Source organism: Lepeophtheirus salmonis, chromosome 8, assembly GCF_016086655.4.
Source record: "Lepeophtheirus salmonis chromosome 8, UVic_Lsal_1.4, whole genome shotgun sequence".
NCBI classification, from domain to species: domain Eukaryota; kingdom Metazoa; phylum Arthropoda; class Copepoda; order Siphonostomatoida; family Caligidae; genus Lepeophtheirus; species Lepeophtheirus salmonis.
Window position 1 is genome coordinate 35485699 of NC_052138.2, and position 19005 is coordinate 35504703.

Sequence of the window (19005 nt, forward strand, 5' to 3'; positions counted from 1 at the left end):
CTCCTAAATAGCATACCCGTTCGGCTTGCTAGTAGTGCTTTAACATTGGCCGACCTACAAGTGCGCAAGAGTACTTATAACGCTCTAATCTGTGATTGTTTTAGATAAACTATGTAAAATACTCCAGTATTGTTAGCAGTGTTAAAAAAAATGTCGGAGTCGGATGTAGAATTGGAATCGGGTATTCTTACTAGAATTTGCACTGGAATTGGTATTTGGATTTTTTTATGTAAGTGTTAAGGTCTAATCGGCACATTTTTCAAAAATCATTAAATTTTCACTGATCCCACATTTTTTAGCAGATTTATTCTAAAATTTCCTTGAATTGTACATGTGGATGTTGAAAAAGGGGATACACCTACGTCATGAGTCTAGGCCGGGATCCCGACGTGGAAACGAGGAGCAAGCGCTGACAAGGTTCTTTTTTGGCATGTTGGGCATTGTCTCCTTGATAGAAACAATGTTATATTTAGTTTTGCGTTAGACAAAATAATCGATTGGTTTAAGATATGGACTCCTGGAGGACATATTTACGTCCCAATGAAGTCATAACAATGCTCACTCAGCTACTTCCCCGACCAGTCTGGTAAGGCTTAATACAACTATGTGCTATTTACTTAATAGTTACTCACAATCGATTATGCAATGTTCCTGCCGGTGACCGGAAGTTACGCTCTATGCAGTTTAGTACTGGGATTTTTCACTCTCATACATATATTATAGCAATATATGTATGTATCTTCCATAATTTAAGATGTTCCTTTACTTGAAGTCCTTTGTAATTAATTATGAAATTAAGCCTATGAAATGAGATTATTGGCTATTGGTCCCTAGGTGTCGCTAGTTAGACATTATAAACCGGTCCAAAAATCGAAATGCTTATTTTGACATGTGTCATCAATATTTAATTCATTGCTTGTATAGTTTCATTCAACAACACACTTTTTTGCTCGTAAAAATGTCTAATTTTGTACCTACAAACTAGGATGTGCGTACATAATTGATTTTCTGTTACCAATTGAAGAAAAACTCTTCTCAAGACCATCAAATGCTTGAGAAAGGATAAAGTGGACATGCTCTAAGCAGAGTACAGTGCTTCAGGTGGTTCGAAAAATTCCAAAGTGGTGATTTAGATGTGAGAAATAAGGAGCAAGGCCGGCCACCGAAAAAGTTTGAAGACGCTGAATTGCAGGTATTGCTCGATAATGATGATGGCCAAACGCAAGAACAGTTAATGGTGATTGTTACCAAAAACAATTGGCCGATTGGAACCATGTTATATTCCAAAAACACCCAAAACATGAAGCCTGGCAACACGAAGTAATTTTCCTAGATAACAACGCACCACTGCAACGCTCTATATCCACCCACTAGCTTGTTGAATCGTACAATTGGGAACGTCTTGCTCATGCGGCTTAGTTACCAGACCTGGTGCCTTCCGATTATAATTTGTTTGCATCGATGGGCCACGCATTCATTGATTTACGCTGTGATTCTCACGCTGAAGCCATAAATGGACCCATGGCTGGTTTGCAGCCAAAGAGGAACAAGTTTTTTTTGGATAAGTATCCATAAATGACCTGAAAAATGGGGAAAATGTGCGACTAGCGAAAGCGCATACTTTGAAAATTAAATTTGTAACCATTTTTTCACTATAAACCTTCAAAATTTAAAAAAAAAGTCTCATTTCATAGGCACATACCTGGTAAATGTTAATTCTTAAAATAATGAGTTCGAACCATTTTTTTACCGGTGTACTTTAGCTGAGGGAAAAGAGGAAGAAGGAACACAAACAAATAAATTTGAATGAACATACTTAGTTTTACAACAAGAAGTTGTTACATATACTGGGAGTATTTGTAATAATTTATTGCTTGTCATTAACTTTTTGGCTCAAAATGTTTAAACTAAATAGGTTAGACTTGCAACGATCATCATCAAAATCCCTTTGACCCTTACCTGGTAAGAAATATAAGATATTCTATTTATAATATTTTGCGAATAAATCAAGGTTACCTTCTTTCAGCTTTCTGGGTCATCATATCTCAGGACAGATTAAAATCAGGGTCAACCTTAGCTCTAAGCCTCCAGTGGCCATTGGATAACGTAACTGGGACATTTTTGAGTATGCTGCAAGGAATTTTATATATGTATACATGGTTGTACTTGGTAAAAGCTCCATAAACCTGTCAAGGATTTTTACTATATTAACCAGAATTATTCTTTCTTTTACAACTAAGACCAAGATTTTGGACTCAGACGAATAATACCTCGTTAGAATTTAATATAAATTACATTTCTTATGTTTTTTATTTTGCATAACCTTTGTAAATGAACCATCAGTGCCGGATCGAAGGAGGAGGAATCATGGAAGTCCTCTTTTCGGATACCGATCTCCCCTAAGATAGTTATTGCTATTGCTTAGATTGGGCAACCGAAATCCTTCCCGATAACCTTAAAAAAACCAAAAAAATACTTGAAATGTTTTTTTTCCCTAAATGACACCGTTTTTATAGAAGAAATTATAAAATTTAAAAAATCAAAAAAACAATACTTAAATTGATTAGGGGGGCTAATTATTTTTTCCATATTAGTGATTTTTTTAAATTTCTCGATAAATATTTATATTCTACAAAATATTTACCATAATAAATTGAAAAATTAATCTTTACACAAGAAAAAACAAGTAGAGAGGACATATAAATAGAAAAATATATTATAAAGAATATGTAAGTCAAAATGCTACAAAAATTCATCAGAAGAGGGATGAGGAAAATGTACAAACTTTAATAATAGTTGACGAATGAAAAGATAATACCTACACTTGCAGTTGTAGAGCAATGAAAATGAAAACAAAGTTTGTTACGGTTTTAACAGAAGGATCCATCTTATTCATTAAGACACTTACAGTGACTCGAACTAGCTATAGTTAAACATATTTTTTTTTAAAGATCATAATACGAGTTCCATTTAGACGATTTTATAACTGGATTCTACAAACTAATCAAAACAAGCATAAAAATAAATTATTTTATTTATAAACATAACGGCAATTGAGTAAATAAAAATCCATAATATACGACAAAAAATGCCAAAGTCAATACATTTTCCTAATAGGAGTCCAATGTAAACGATGCAATTACATTCATTTCAAGACCTAACGATGGAATGAAAAGATGTGTTTGAATTTAAATCCTACATGACGCATTTTAAAAATATATTGATTGTCCAAAATAGGTGAAGAGAGGAAGATTGGTTGTGTTGTCTCAGGGAGCCCACGTTAAGGTAAGGACTCTTGTTGGGATCTCTTAGTCAAGCTGCAGATGTAGGAGTCCAGAGGCTCTACATTCCTAGCTTGATGTGTGGCTTGACACGCACCTCACCCCCACCTGGATGAAAACAAACAGGACGTGCACAGATGCCAGTTACTTAGTTTTGTCTATGTGAAGCACTCCCTCAGGATCCTCCGCAAGCCACCTGTCGTTCATGAGACACCTTGTCTTCTACAGTGATCTTCTCGTCCTAAAAGAGGCGCAGCCTGCTTGAGCGACAAGAGGAGGCCCAAGGACTTACTGGACTATTACTTTTTAAAACCATGAAGAAACCTTGCTTCAGCTATAGCACGTAGAAATTGTACAACCGGATCTAACATCTGTTGTAGAGGCCCTGTGGAGCAGCCTGAGTTATTGTGCTGTTCACTGATGGTGATAGAAGTTCATGATGCAATTCCTGGTAGCAGATCTGTTGTGCTCCTTATTGGTAAGTGTCCTTCCCGAAAGGCCTCCCAATCAGTGAGCTTCTTGGCTATATGATAAGGCTTCATCTCATGATGTTTTATTGTGTTTATATATATAGTTTATTCCTCTTTTCGGTTCGAACTCATTATAAGAAGGTACAATATTTATGTTTGATATTTGATATTTTAAAATTGAATTAAAAGCACTCATTTTACAGTAATGAATGCAAAAATGTATTATAAATGACTTGAAGTGGGGGGGGGAGACTCATATTAAACCTTAAATTATATGTGGAAGATACATTTGTGCTATAATATATAACTTCCGCAAGGCGAAACTTTCCAGAGAAATAACATCCGAGAACCATTCAAGCCCTATAATTCTAGAAAAAAATTACTTTATTAAGCTAATAAACACTACAACTAGAAGAAGTTTTGGAGCTATAAACTTTTTAATTTTCCTTAAACAGTTTATCCTACTTCAACGGGCGATGGAATCATTTTTCCAATCACATATTTTTTAATTGTTCGAATATGTACTCAGATTTATTGCAATTCATTATTTTAATGTAACGTATCAAGTTAATAGATGTATTGTAACTGTATTCCTCAAAACAGATTCAAACTACTGAATTAAAAACCTTGTCACCATCAGCCGACTGATAAAATATTTTGGAGGGCGAAAATGTATTACTACTATAGAGAGAAGAACCTTAATACCGAGTGGTACATTAAAATCCTCAGCTATCCTTTTAAAGTTAGCTGGTTGTGACAATCCTCATGATCTGTTCTAAGTGCTCATGAGTAAGTTTAGTACGATATTTGTTTCTTACCACATTCATCTCCGAGAAAACAGACTCACATCCTTAATAAATCTACTATAATATAATATTATAGTTGTATTTTCCCTGATAAAAAAACATAGTGTATTTATTTCATATCGGAGACTGATACAGACTTTATAAGTTAATATAAATGTTGTTCAGAATTCTGAGTTACACACCATGGGCTATGTTTTATTCTGATCAGACTAGATTTCTAGGTTCTGGAGGGTAAGTTGGTTTTTTTGATGATTCTCAGATGATAATTGATTTTTAAAAGAACATGATCGATTCCCCGTGTCTCAAATACAGTTTTAAAAAATTTAAAAAGTTGTCGATTAAAAAATGCACCAAAGAAATTAAAATCCAGAAAACGAATTATTGTACAAACGGAATAAGGGAGAACGTATTTTGTAAGTATAATAGGAAAAAAATAGTTTCATATTTTTTATATAATAACTATAAAGAAATTTTAGGTGAAAACTTTAAGGATGGAATAATTACCTTACCTGGTTGGATATAGGCGGTCTAATTGCAATTTTTTCATGGCAAAAAGTTAGAAACTTTTATCATCCGCCATCTTCATACTTCTCAAGAGTATTTGATTGTTTAGTCTATTTGAACACTAGATGTCTTAACAAATATAACAACGCATACTTATTAATACTAAATAATTTATCATGCAGTTGACATTAAGATTATTGCAATTCGGTATAGCATGATAAAATTTGACCACTTAATAACTAAGATACTTATAATTTCCCCCAGATATATTGAAATATTCCTCAGATCAGCCAAAGAGACTCGGAAGTCGAAACATATAAAACATATCAGGTAGATGAATTTGAAAACTGGTCTCGTAGCTGGCATTTTGACTATTGTAATCCAGTATAGTATGATAAAATTTGGCCACTTAATAGATAAAAGGCTATAGTTTACTTCAGATATTTTAAATATTCTTCAAATCAACCAGAGAGGCTCGGAAGTCGAAAAATATAAGGAAAGGAGTGACTTAATAATATGACATTCACTGAATATCTATTTTGAAAAATAATTATATGGTAGAACTACTTAATCCAACTGTGAATTGTTTATAGTGTCGCCCTCTACGTTTTTAAAACATACCTATAAAAAAAAGGGAATACGAGGAGGAGGAGAGAGTTAGTTTTATTACGTATCTTCACTATGGTGGAAGGTGGATCATATTGCAAATTATAATGGTCAATGGGAAGGAAGAACTTCAAATATAGTCTATTGACAAGTTTTACTAAATTTTGGAGTAATTTAAATCCCTGGTATAGCCCATATCAGCCTAGTTCTAGTATTAAATGAAATTGTTTACAATAACAAATTTGGAATGAATATTTCTAAAATATATAATATTAATACGTAAATTATATAAAAATATAATCATCAGTGCATAATGTTAAATATATATATTATTATTTCTTAATTGATGAGTCAAGGCCCTCATCATTCAATAAAGATTTCAAAATGTACATTTATTGTGTACGTACAATATTAAGTATGTGTATAGTCAAACCCAAGTATGTAATCGTAATTTGTCACGATGCCAATAATTTTTCTATAGAGGGCGCAGTAGGATGATGCATTTGTCTTAGATACTAATAGTAGTATGTGTAATGTACAGTACTGATGAAATATTTTGTAGGGGAGTTTGGGAGGAGTTGCAACTCTCCCATTCTACTCAAACATCACAAAAACTACAGCCATCAAATTTACATTGTATATCCTGATGTAGATTGTTATGGTTAAAAATAAATCATTTTTGACAAACTTTTCTTTGATATATTCGATAAAAACTGTTTTTTTGGGGGGAAATGTAGTTTTTTTAGGACCATTATTTTTGTAATATAATCATTTTTCTGTGTTTTTCCTATAATCATTTGAATTATAGATTATTTAACTATCGTTCATATAATGTTATAAAAAATTCCATACACACTCCGTGAGGATAGCGGGAACACATTGTATAGCTCAGTGCAGTGGGGAGAGTTGAAACAAGCTCTGCATTTTTCCTTGCATTGTTTTTTTATTTTTTATTACTAGAGACGAACATAATTATTATCAAATAATAATTAAATACACGTAGAAATTAAATTATAATAAAGGGATTTTTATAAATTCATTCATATTTTCACTGAAAAGCTTCTAAACGTGTATAAAAGTTAAGAAAATTTAAGTTACTAAAATGGTAGTTTCATTCATTTTTTTCCTTCTCTTGATTCCCCTTTTCTCTCATCTCTGCCCCCACCCCAAACAAACAGATCAACTATTAAAAAGAAAAAGAAAGGAACACACAACATGTAATCATGTAATAATAAAGAAAAAATTTGGAAACATTTGAGACTAGTGAGAGATTAATGGTGGTGTGCTACTGTTTAACTGGACTCCTTGGCATTTATTTGTCTTTACATTAGAAAAGAAAACACGTAATAAGTGTCACGATCTTTATATTTATTCTTCTTAATTAATTTGTAAAATTACACTTCACGTGAAGTATGGATTTTAGGCGGAATATGGCCTCAAAAGAAGTTACGAAATCCCTATTTACGGCGGAAAAAAAAAAAAAAACTTGTAGGAGACGTGTTTGTAAGTGGTTTGGGGATCCCCTTAGAAACACTGGATTTTCAAATACTTAAATGGGAGAAATCAATTTGACGTTATTTATATTTAATGTAGATACATTTTCAATCTTTTACCTAGTTTCTTTTTTTAATACCTTGCTTTGTATAATTGCATCATTCCCTGAAAAATAAATTATCTAAAGATTGCCTTGGAAACTATAAATTTGGTTCAATGGATTAAATATCTGGTATAATGGTTGTGAAAACTTTTACTTATTTAGTATCTCGCAAATTTTCTATTTAATTTAATAATGCGAAATGTACAAATGGGAATCCGACGTTAGCTTTACTTCTTCGCATTATGAAAGTACTTTGTTTAATCACTATTTTTTTTTTTTTTCAATTTCCGCTATTTAAAAATAAGATATTTAGCACAATACTATACTTTGTAATTCCTATAAATTTCATTCAATTCTCTTGATGTGTAAAAAAGTTGTGTGGTTTTATTGAAATATCATATTAGATCACAGATTTTGGTGTAGGTTATAACATGAACAGTACGAAAAAAAGGGATGAAATTCCGACGATAAATTGTTCATAACTTCCATTAAAGTATGATTTTGATGATGTTTTATTGTCTATTAAATAAAACAGGTTTAAAAGGACAATATTGAATTTGAAATTTTTTGTGATATACGAATATAATATAAATTAAATCAATTATTATTGCATATACAGAGCTCGGCAACATAACTTCCTTTTCTTAAAAGGCAATAAAAACAAGTTTTATAAATTAGAAAAGTTTTATTTTTGTTGCATATTTGAAGTTTTGTTTTACACAGTTTTGAAAATCATATCAGATAGTCTATACAGTGAAAAAATCCAACTTTGGTATTTAAATACCTAGTAATTTTTTTCATTTCTCTTTAAATTACTTTTCATTGTGAGTTTTCAGAGGGATAAATATTTAAAAAATAGATGCAACATTTAATTGACAACATTTCTTATTTTTATAGTTGTAGAGTTGTAGATTAGATAAGTAGTAATTCGCGATTTTGCAAAACTCTTAAAAATGTTTGTTTTTCCAGAATAAATCCAGTTTTTATTACTGAATTTGGATAAACTGCACCAATTTAAAATTATTGCATGACACCAGATCTGATGGTTTCACTTTTAACTCTTTAACATCCTTCTCGATAGATTTATTTGCGTTTAAATATTTTGCAAACTTCTTATTATGAAAATAAATTGAAAAAATCATATATTATATATTGAAGCAATAAACTGATTTTCATGAATCACATCAATAAAAATCAGGAGGTAAATTGGAATTAATTTAATTTTATAAGATATTCTGTCAAATTATTTTTAAGCTATATTTATTTTCGATGAAGAACGGACGTTACTCCCTATTTTAAAATACATTATTGTAACAAACTCTAACTTCAAGAAAACTTTAGAATCTGGCCTCTAGAATGAACCCATGCCCACCTTGTAACTCCTTCTGCAGCATGATTGCTACCCATCATACATAAAAGGAAATTATCTTGTTACACCCTTGTAATTTACAATAACAGATACATTCAAATTTAATAATTTAACATCATGAAGAGACTTAGTTATTTATTCATAAAAAATTATTCATTTTAATATTATTAACTTTTAATAAAATTCGATATTTTTCTAACTGTTCGAACCGTCTCTGGCTACGGGGACAGTTGAACATTTGACGAGTCGCATTGCGGAAAAACTATTGACTTTCAAAACTTTAAATAGATTAAAAAAATAGACTAGTATGTACATGGTATAACTTTGTTTGCACGTCACAGCGATAGCAGATAGTTGAAATTAAATCCTCACAACCTTTTAATGATAAGAAAATAATTTTGCAAAGCGAAAAATATATCATTAGATTAGGAGGAAGGGGGTTCTCGACTTTTTCGATGTATTCGGTTAATTAGCACTTTGGAGAATCATGAATGTAAATGGAAGGTCTCATTATGTGGAGGACGTTCTGAGTTTGTTTCTTAGAAGTATTCCAGATTGTGGGAGGAGACTATGAGAGGATCTCTTGACTGGGGATATAAAATCTCATTAAGCAAAGCACTACGACTTTTTCTTTAATCTACCATGAACCATAACAGTATAATTCAGGGGCGTCCACAGATGTATATTTGAAGGGGAATGGGCTCTTTGGACTTTTTTTTTTGTGAAAAAAATATCAAAAATCTATATCTATTCACAAAAAATATTAAATTTTTTGTGTCAAATTTTTTCATCTTGACCAAGAAAAAAGTACTAGTAATAATTAAAAATTCCTTCCTTTTTATTTGGGGGAGCTATAGTCCCTCAATACCACCCCCTATGGACGCCCCTGTAATTACAGGTATTACATAGAGGAACATCTATACCTATTATCAAATCTAAAAACAGAAAATTACTATAAACTTATATAAATAAAAATATACTGTACAAACTCCAAGGCTAGTTCTAGAGTGAAACCTTATTCGTTCAATTCTGATCCATTGAGTCAAAATCCCTCTACTTCTAATCCAATAATATATTCTTCGCTTTGCAAAGTTATTACCTTATTATTAAAAGGTTGTGAGGATTGAATTTCAACTATGCGCTGTCTCCAATTTCGAGATGGAAGGAGAAAGTATAACGCACAGGCAAATTTATACCATGTGCAGTAATAGAAAATTCATTTAGATATTGTTAAAGTTTTGACGAGACTAATTCAAACAAGCTCGGAGTAGTTGAGCTAAAAAGTCTTATCGGTCTCCCCTATTTTTTATTTGCACTAGAGGCTAGGAAATGAAAAGTAAGCAACAGAGACATCAGTATCATAAGATCTTAAATAATAATGAATCATGAGGATTAATGCTACTGTTCACTACTTTATAGGAGTCTGCTATTAGTACATACTATATTATGGATTACCATAATCTTTGTTTGCAAAATTTTGTTTCATTTAAAAATGTTTCAAAAAAAACATTGGAAATATGTCTTGATTTAATTACCGGGTGGTCCATTGAAATCTAAACACTTACTAATTCAATAATTAAGTAAGGTCGAGTGATTGAGTTTAATTCACATTTATATATATTAAAGCATAAGCAATTAGTTACAAAAAAAAAATGTAAACTTGACCTCACTAGCTTACGTACAAGCTTTCAACCAAAATTGACAAATTAATGTGATGGACACTTTTCCATTCGCTCACTCCAAGGAGTTGGGCGTCTCCAAGACCACCGTCCACACCGTCAGTAAGTCAAAATTGGACCCAGATGAGTTAAAAAAGCCCAGGACAATCACCTCTATTCCATGCCATGCAAGCGATCTCGAGGGTTTACACCAGACTCTCCCGAGAGCTGGGTGGAAAGGCCACTTTTGACACCATTAATGAAAAAAATCTATCTCCTCCGTTGCAAGGCATTTTTAAATTATTTTTCCACAATTTTGGCCCCCTACAGTCCGGATACCAACCCCCTCGGCTACACTTTTTGGGTACTTGTTGAGGAGAAGGCCTGCAGTGTCTGTCATCCAAACACCGAGACCTTCAAAGCCACTATCAGCCAGCACTGGGACGCCATGGCCTTACGACTCCGCAACGGGTCCCAAGGCTTCTACCACCGCCTGGGGGGATTACATTAATGATTAAGAGAGCCCAGGCACACATCTATTTACACTATCAATTTTGTTGAAATTCTGCTGTTAATACATAAATTATATCTTGTTTAAGTTTTAAAAGCAAAGTGTTTAGATTTTAATGCACACCTCGGTATGTGTTAATAGTTCTTACTAAAGTAATACTGCTATTTAAAGGAATTCCCTTCCTTTAAGTGAAGTTGTAAGACTTGAGCGTGTGTGTTATTTTTGTAACAATTATGACGAAAGAGTTTCGCCAATATTATCTACATTGTGTATAATGTATTTATTAGTGTCAAATCTAGGTTTGGGATGCATTCCTGTTTCGGTTCGTTCTTTTAAGATTTGTCCTTGACTGTTTTGAAATATAATCCTTTTTAAATCGATAAAAAAATTTCTGTCTTAATTGATCATCCATGACTTTATCTCACTAACATAAAAATGTACACTGCATTTTGATCTCAAATGTCTATTTTTTTGCAATTTTTCTCATGATCACTGTTATGAATGTTGATTAGTCGAATTCGAATTATCTCTTATTAAGCTACGTACAAATTCTATCAATTATACAATAATAATTCCATCGTTAGAACGATGTCTCAATGGGTGCCCGGTAATTTTACCCTAAACTATTTTGCCTCAAGGATATTTCGCCTTAATATACAGGGAGCGGGGATCAAATTTTCGCCTACTTTAAACCTTGATAACTTGAAGACGACATTATCAAATAAAAAACCGGTTACCAAATAGGAAAGCTATTCTCGTCAGCTGACGATACGTAGTTCAGTAAGCATCATGCCGTCATCATATGACGAGATAAAGTGGAACGAGGAGCTTTTGAGGTCCGCCGTAGTCAAGGCATTGGTTAATAATGGAGGTGAAATCTCCAATTCAACGATTGCTTCAACCTTAGGAGTGAATTTACGGACTGTTCAGCGTATCCGTAAGAAGCGGGAGGACACCTGGGATGTTGGTGCCACCATAAAGAGGGCACCCAAGGAGGAGGTCGCCGACAGGAAGGTCAGGGACACCGACTTTGTCGACAAGGTGAAGAAGATGGTTGAGGATGACCCTACCAGGTCCATGAAGGCCATAGCGAGGGGATCTGGGCTGCCATGAGAAAACAATAAGGGACTGTGGGTGTGGCAACAGGACTCAGCACCCTGCCATGTGTCCAAAATCTCCATGCAGTGGTTAACCGAGAACTGTTATGACGTCGTAACCAAGGATTTGTGGCCTCCTAACTCTCCTGACCTTAATCCTTTGGACTATTTTGTCTGGGGCTATGTCGAGAAACATACCAACAGACATCCCCATAGCACCAAGGCCAGCCTGATGGAGTCTATCAAGGAGGTATTCGGCAACATGGACAATGAGATGGTCAGAAGAGCCTGAGGCCGGTTCAGAGGCTGTATTGAGGCCGTTATTGATGCCAATGGTGATTATATCAAATGAATGGCTACTCTATACCTATATGCTCGTCATACTTTTGATTTTCAATAAACAGGTTAAAAAATGTATATTTTGTGTTGTTTTTTGTAGAAAATTTTTTTGCCGACAATTTGATCCCCGCTTTCTGTATATATGAGATTTATAAATCGTTATTGTTTATATATCCTTAATAAATTGATGTTCCCTTTGAATTTTCTAAATCAAAATTTGTGATATTTATTACTATAAAAAGGCATTAAATATTTTTTTTCTGTTCAAATAATGATAGAATTAAGCCCTTACCTCTTATTATACTTGTTTGTTAATCAATTAGTCTTTTCTCGTGTGAATAATCTATCATGTCTAATTATAATTACTAACGGAGAAGTGATTAGCAATTTTTCTATTCCAGACGTTGCCCTGTTTATTAATTTTTGTTTTCCTTATTTAAAAAAAAAAAAATCTTAGATCTTAATAAATGTTAAATATGGCGTATTTTCTCTTTTTTTAGTACACATTCTTATATTTCTAAGAAAGTGTAGCGTAGGATGATTGCACTTATACAACGTCAGATACTCATTACTAAAGTCATCTATTGGAAAACTAAATAAATTCTTTTTACTACACCTATTTTTGATGTTGTCCGTAAACAAAGCCTGCTCAATGGGAAGACTTTTGTATTAGGTTTAAAAACATCCTTAACAGTTGAACGATTATAATGATTACATCATACAAATTTTGAGTAATTTTATTAACTATTTCATCCGTTTAACACTCGTAAATGTCAACTACAAGGCTACAAATACTTGTATAAATATAAATATCGAGAAAAAATAAATTCATGTTGTTAAATTATCTGAATAATTTGAGTTTGGCGTGTCAACAAGATATATTTTGTTATTCTTACAATTAAAACATTTAATTTTTATTTTTAATAAAAAATTCTATAAATTATTCATTAATTTATACAAATTTTGGAAATCAAATTAGTATCATACGTGAATTATATATATAAAATATTAGCTCAAATATTATAATTTTGTAACTACAAGAACACCCCTCAGTCTTTACATTTTAAAAAAAAGAGTTTAAATAATCAAAAGGAAGACAAAGGAACGCCATTAAGGAGAAAAATTAATTAAATTCACTAAACTTCGATTAAAAATGACTAAATATACGAATAAATCCTAAACAAGATATTATCAAAATGAAATTACATTTAATATAATTTGATTTCATATTTCAGGAGCAAGAATTATTTATATTAATCTTGGGCTGCATAATATCCCAGTTAATTTACGGATTACAACAAGACCAGATTGGATGTAAAATTCTTGGTACCGATAATTAACTATTCATCTATATTTATAATGCAAAGTTTATTCGTCGGTCCAACAAATAACCCTATAGTTGTATTAATGAACTATTGTGGGCGTGTGCATATAGCTTCGAACGTGTATAGGTGGTTTACTGTATATAGTGATCAATGATGAATATGATGTGCATATTTTTTATCTAAGGAATAACAATCTAGTCGTATTTATGAAATATTCCAAGCGCGGAACTGTTTCTATTAGTTTTTGTCATTGCTCTCTTATGTATATCATAATTCAAATGCAGTTTCAGTATATGTCACGATTTAAATAAAGTATACATATACGCTGGTATGTAAAAATGAATTAACTTTTGCAGGCGTTTTATATTTAGAATACAATGAAAACTGGTTTGTTTATTTTTGTTAGTGAGCGCTCGAGAGACTTAAAATACTCATTAGTTATCCCATTTTTTTTCTTCTCTTTTGCACTTATAATTATTCATTCATTCTTGAAGATAGAACACGTCATACGAATGGATATAAGTATTGCGTAGTAATATGTGAGTTTGCTAAAGAAAATGGGGAGTAAAGGTGAGTTAACTCAAGGTTAATAGAAATACAAGGTTAGACCATCAAGTAATCAGGCTTACTAGAATTTGCAATTTGATGTATCGTACTGACTACTAGGCAATACACACATGTTCTGACATCATCGAGAATAAAAGCGGTACTCTAACAGTAACAGTCAAGGAGGTGACATATAGCTACTCTTAGTAACATTTATTCTTTATGACGTCACTATTAAAAAGCGTGGTGGAAGTCAAGCATCAATTGGAAAAGCGTTAGGGTATAACTTTTTTTGACGAAACTTTAATTATTTTAAAAGAATGTTTTTGATAAATGACCACAAAAAACAAAACAAAATTGCAGGACAAAAACGTTGTCTTTTTGTCAAAATTTGATAACAAGAATAGGATGTAGCACTTCTTCATACCCTCCTTTCATAATCACGGTCCTGTATGGCCCTAGCATCTTTATGTTGTAATCAAAAATGTAAACGATGAAGATGAAGGCTGAAATTGCTTTGGTCAATGTAAAGAACATTTTAAGTCATGAGTAGGGCAAGGTCCTCTCCCCTCATATGATGTCGTTTCATTCGATGCACAGTTCACTGGGGTACTTTCAATTCCTTGCAAATATTGCACACTTTGACATTAGCACAAGGCATATTTAAAAATGCATTCTGATATTTGAACACTTTTTATTTATAAAAAGTGAACTGTATTAGCAGAATAATAATTATTTGTGTAACTGTTAGATTGCAATTCATCATACCTCTAAAAATAATTATTACTACGTAAATTATATTATATTATATAATTTGGTGAATAAATATTCGGAAAGTATTTATTTTTAACTTTCAGCAATTATGATGCCCAAACAATAAACAATTATATTCCTTTATTTTATCCTTCTTAAATTAGAGCCCCCGTCAAAAAATATAAATTACTCCTAGACTATGTTTCGAAATATATATTATTACATTTTATGCATGTGTAATATTGTTGGACTACAATTGACGATATATCATTCAATGTGCTTGTCTTTAGTCGGGACAAATTGGCAGAGACGCCTCTTTACCGACTGGCAGACATTATGCACAATATCTTCCGAAATTTTCTACATAACAATAATAATAAAAAGGAAAAAGAAATGCGCGCTAAATTGTGTGTAACTACTTTAGTGAACCCACCTTTACACTAATAATTTTGTGGGAATTTATTATGCTAAATTTGCCTTTGAGCCGACCCTTAATTACTCTGAGCAATGCCGGGTGCTACAGCTAGTTAGTTTATAAATTTCATATGTTATGCGTATTGGTACATTATAATATCAAATGTTAATATTGTTTCAAATTGTAATTCTGATCTTTTCACGATTTGATCCACTTTTTAAATTTACAAAGATCATTGTAGTGCTAAGTTTATATTAATAGAATAATTCTGGTTAACGATTCTCTTTATGAATTAAACATATAAAACTTATTTTTTCATACTAGAATATTAAAATACATTTTTGCCCTTCCGAAAACTAGAACTTTATAAATAGATGAATCTAATAAAAATCTAATAATATATGATTTACTAAGTGTTTGATAAATAGTTCTAAGAAATTTCATACGACATGAGGTTTATATGTATATAAAGAGCTATAAAAAATGAATTATGAATTGACATAGGAAATAGCAAAGGCTCTCAAATTGATCAATGAATTTATAATTCATAATGTTTTTTCCTCTTTTTTGGGGGAGACGGAAATTAGTCTTAAGGAAATTCATAGTTGGCTTTAAATTTCTCTATATTAATTTTTCTGTATGTTTGGATTTTTTTACAATTTTTTGACTGTATCCAAATTTAACAATGAGCATTCTAGAACTCAACCAGGTTATAGAGAGCAAAGTATTCCTTTGCTTATCAAATCATTTTTAAAAAAATTATCAGACTTTATTATATTATCATTCTTTGGGAGAGAATATTTTAGTATTGAGCATCAGGTAATATTGTTATATCATACCGACTGCTGGGCAAGACACACAAATTTTTGACAAAACATGCAAGTGTAGTATTGAGCATCAGGTAATCAATTATTAGAATTTTCAATTTGATGTATCATACCGATATGACGTCACTATTACTAGAATTTTCAATTTAATATATTGTACCGACTACTGGGAAAGAAAAACAGATTTTGACAATACACACAACCACTCATACACTATGACGTCAATATTAAAAAGCGTGATAGAAGTCAAACATCAGTCGTACACGCGTTATTGTATAACCTTGTATTTCTATTAAACTTGGTATTGAGTAGCTACCTGTAAATAGCGTAGCATTTGTTTGGAGTTATCATCCATATTTTTAAAGCAATGTTTGTCTGTCGTTTGGGAAAAAGTAATTTCGTATTTCCCGTACTTTTATTATCTAAGTTTATCTTGTTCATTATTGGTCAGATAGGATCATACGATCTAGGGATGTAAAGGTGTGAGTATATACTACAAACGCTTTTTGGACAGTATTGCGTTTGGTCTGTTCAGTTGGTAATAATCGTGCGTCGAGTATGGAGGTATCAAAAGAAGAAATCCGCCATATTTTACTTTTTTACTATCTGAAAGGAAAAGTGATCAAGAAAATTTGCAATGTATACGGGACCGATAGTCTTTCAGTTCGTGTTGCGCAACAGTGGTTCGAGTGAGTTTTTTTCTCGCTCACTTTCGCCCTTTACTATGAACCGTTTGAAGCTGACAATCGAAAAAGAAGCCAGAATTGGTGAATAGGAGACAAGAAGACAATATTATCAAGACAATGCCAGGCCGCACACATCTTTGATGACAGGCCAGAAGCTCTGGGAGAGGGAATAAGAAGCTATTATCCATCAATCCTAGGACTACATGAGTTGTAGCATCTTTTTTTACAGTCAAAAACTCACCCTAAGTGACAAAGACCTTTTCCTGTCTATGCCCAACATGCTTTGGGGGTACAAATTTGGCCTTAATAGAGGCCTTTGAAAATTGGTTGTCCATTTTTTTCTCCAATAGGGAAAAGGACTTCTACGAAAAGGACATCATGAATTTGGATTCTCGTTGAAAACAGGTTATCCAACAGAACAGGGCACACTTGGGTTAAATTGGATGATTGTAACACTATTTCTTAAGCATTGAAATGAAGCTAAAAACCAAAATAATTTTTCCCCAACCAATTATGTTGTCAGCTGACAATGCTTAACAAAAATATATTTTTTTTTTGCCTAATCAGTGTCCTGATTATTGAGTGGTGGCTATCATCCATACAATTTCTAATCAAGGTTTTCACCATAAGGAATATGATATACTAATATAGAAGATTAATTTGTAAGCAACTTCTATGAATAAATTTGACTAAATAATATCCTCCAAAATTAATTAGTAGTAAATTTGGAAAGCAATGAATCCTTAGTTGCTGCTGTCACTACGCTCAAATGAATGTAGAAGACTTAATAAATATAAATATATGTAAAAAAAAGAATAGAAGAAGGTAAAATTACCTATATATTTTATGAAAAGTTATAATATATTTATGACTCGCTGTTATCTCACTAATATGGAAATTTACGATGTGCTTCTTTGTCTATTCTTCCCACCGCAATGGCATCCCCACAACACTTAGACAACATTTACTTTTTTATTTTCCAGCTGTTGATCCTCCTACTCTTATCTTCTATCAGCAGGGCGTTATTCTACTAAAATAATAATTGACATTGTGTTTTTATTTCAGCTGCCAATGTTTACAAAATACACGAGAAATAAAGTTCCAGAAGTTGATTTGTTAAAAACAAATTAGGTCTTGCTATGTTGTAAAAAGGTTTTACCCATAGTTAAATATAAATATATTACTTGAAGCCACTGTTATCTTAATGTAAGCTATTGCAGGTGAAACTTTTTTATATAGATATATTCAATTAAACTTAAAAATGTTACAATGGAAACAATAAGCCAACAACAAAAAAAATGGTTCTAGGACACTTTGCCGAACCCACACTGCCAAAAAAATAATAAATATATTTGATTGTGGTTAATGCTGTAATATTATGCAATTATCTACTAAGCTTCTTCAATGACAAACACATTTTGATAATAATTATAGAGCTTTAGACGACCTCCGCATAGAGGTGTGTCGATCAGGACTAGATCAGATACATAGGAATCCCTACACAATTCGATCTAAATGATTGATTCATTTGCATTTTCTATTGATTCTGAATCATTATTTTTTTTTTTTAACCTGTATCAATTTATTCTAGTGTCAATAAATAACAATTCAAAAACAGTAAAAGTATCAAACTACAAAGAAAAATATAAAGACCATATAAATTTTCCAAGAATAATAAAACGATACAAAAAAAAAGAAACAAAATAAGTAAAAACCCTAGTCCATTAAAATTTTTAAATAATTTCTTGCAATGTTTAAAATACATACCCCAAATTTCCATTTTCCTTGCTTTGATTGTATACACTCAGTACTGTAATTTTACGATTACTCCATTCTGGCTTATGTAACTTTTTGATATTAGTACAAAAAAATCCTGTCGCTTTATCGGCCTTCCAAAAATCTCTTCTAGTTCTTCTGCCAATGTGTCATATACTGGCTGCAGTGTTTTACATTCATATACAATGTGAGAAGTTGTTTTTTGCTCTTCCCTACAAAAGTAGCAAAGTTTGTCGTTTCTTAAAAAAGCTCACACTTCCAGTAATCACACGGTAGGAAAACTATTTTTCAGAAGGAGTCAGCAATGGGTTTTTTACAGGCTTGTCCTTCAGTTAACTGTATGTGTCTCCCCTTTAAAACAAAGTGGTTTGTCGTATTTTTCTTATTCAAAACTTTTATCTTAGCTCAATCATTAATTCATTGGTTACATATTATTATC

At 32.0% G+C, this 19005-nt stretch overlaps 1 long non-coding RNA gene across 3 annotated transcripts; it reads left to right on the plus strand.

The window, feature by feature from the left end:
* Window positions 1–91: 91 nt before the first annotated feature.
* LOC121123458 (uncharacterized) lies at window positions 92–12718 on the plus strand. Of its 3 annotated transcripts, none has more exons than XR_011781453.1 (4): window positions 92–229; window positions 300–1962; window positions 2027–7010; window positions 7079–12718. It is a non-coding gene; the product is annotated as an uncharacterized lncRNA (long non-coding RNA). The 3 variants fall into 3 exon arrangements; XR_011781454.1 differs by lacking the exon at window positions 7079–12718 and having other exon boundaries at window positions 2027–2169; window positions 2241–3969; XR_011781455.1 differs by lacking the exon at window positions 7079–12718 and having other exon boundaries at window positions 2012–3969.
* The last annotated feature ends 6287 nt before the right edge of the window (window positions 12719–19005 follow it).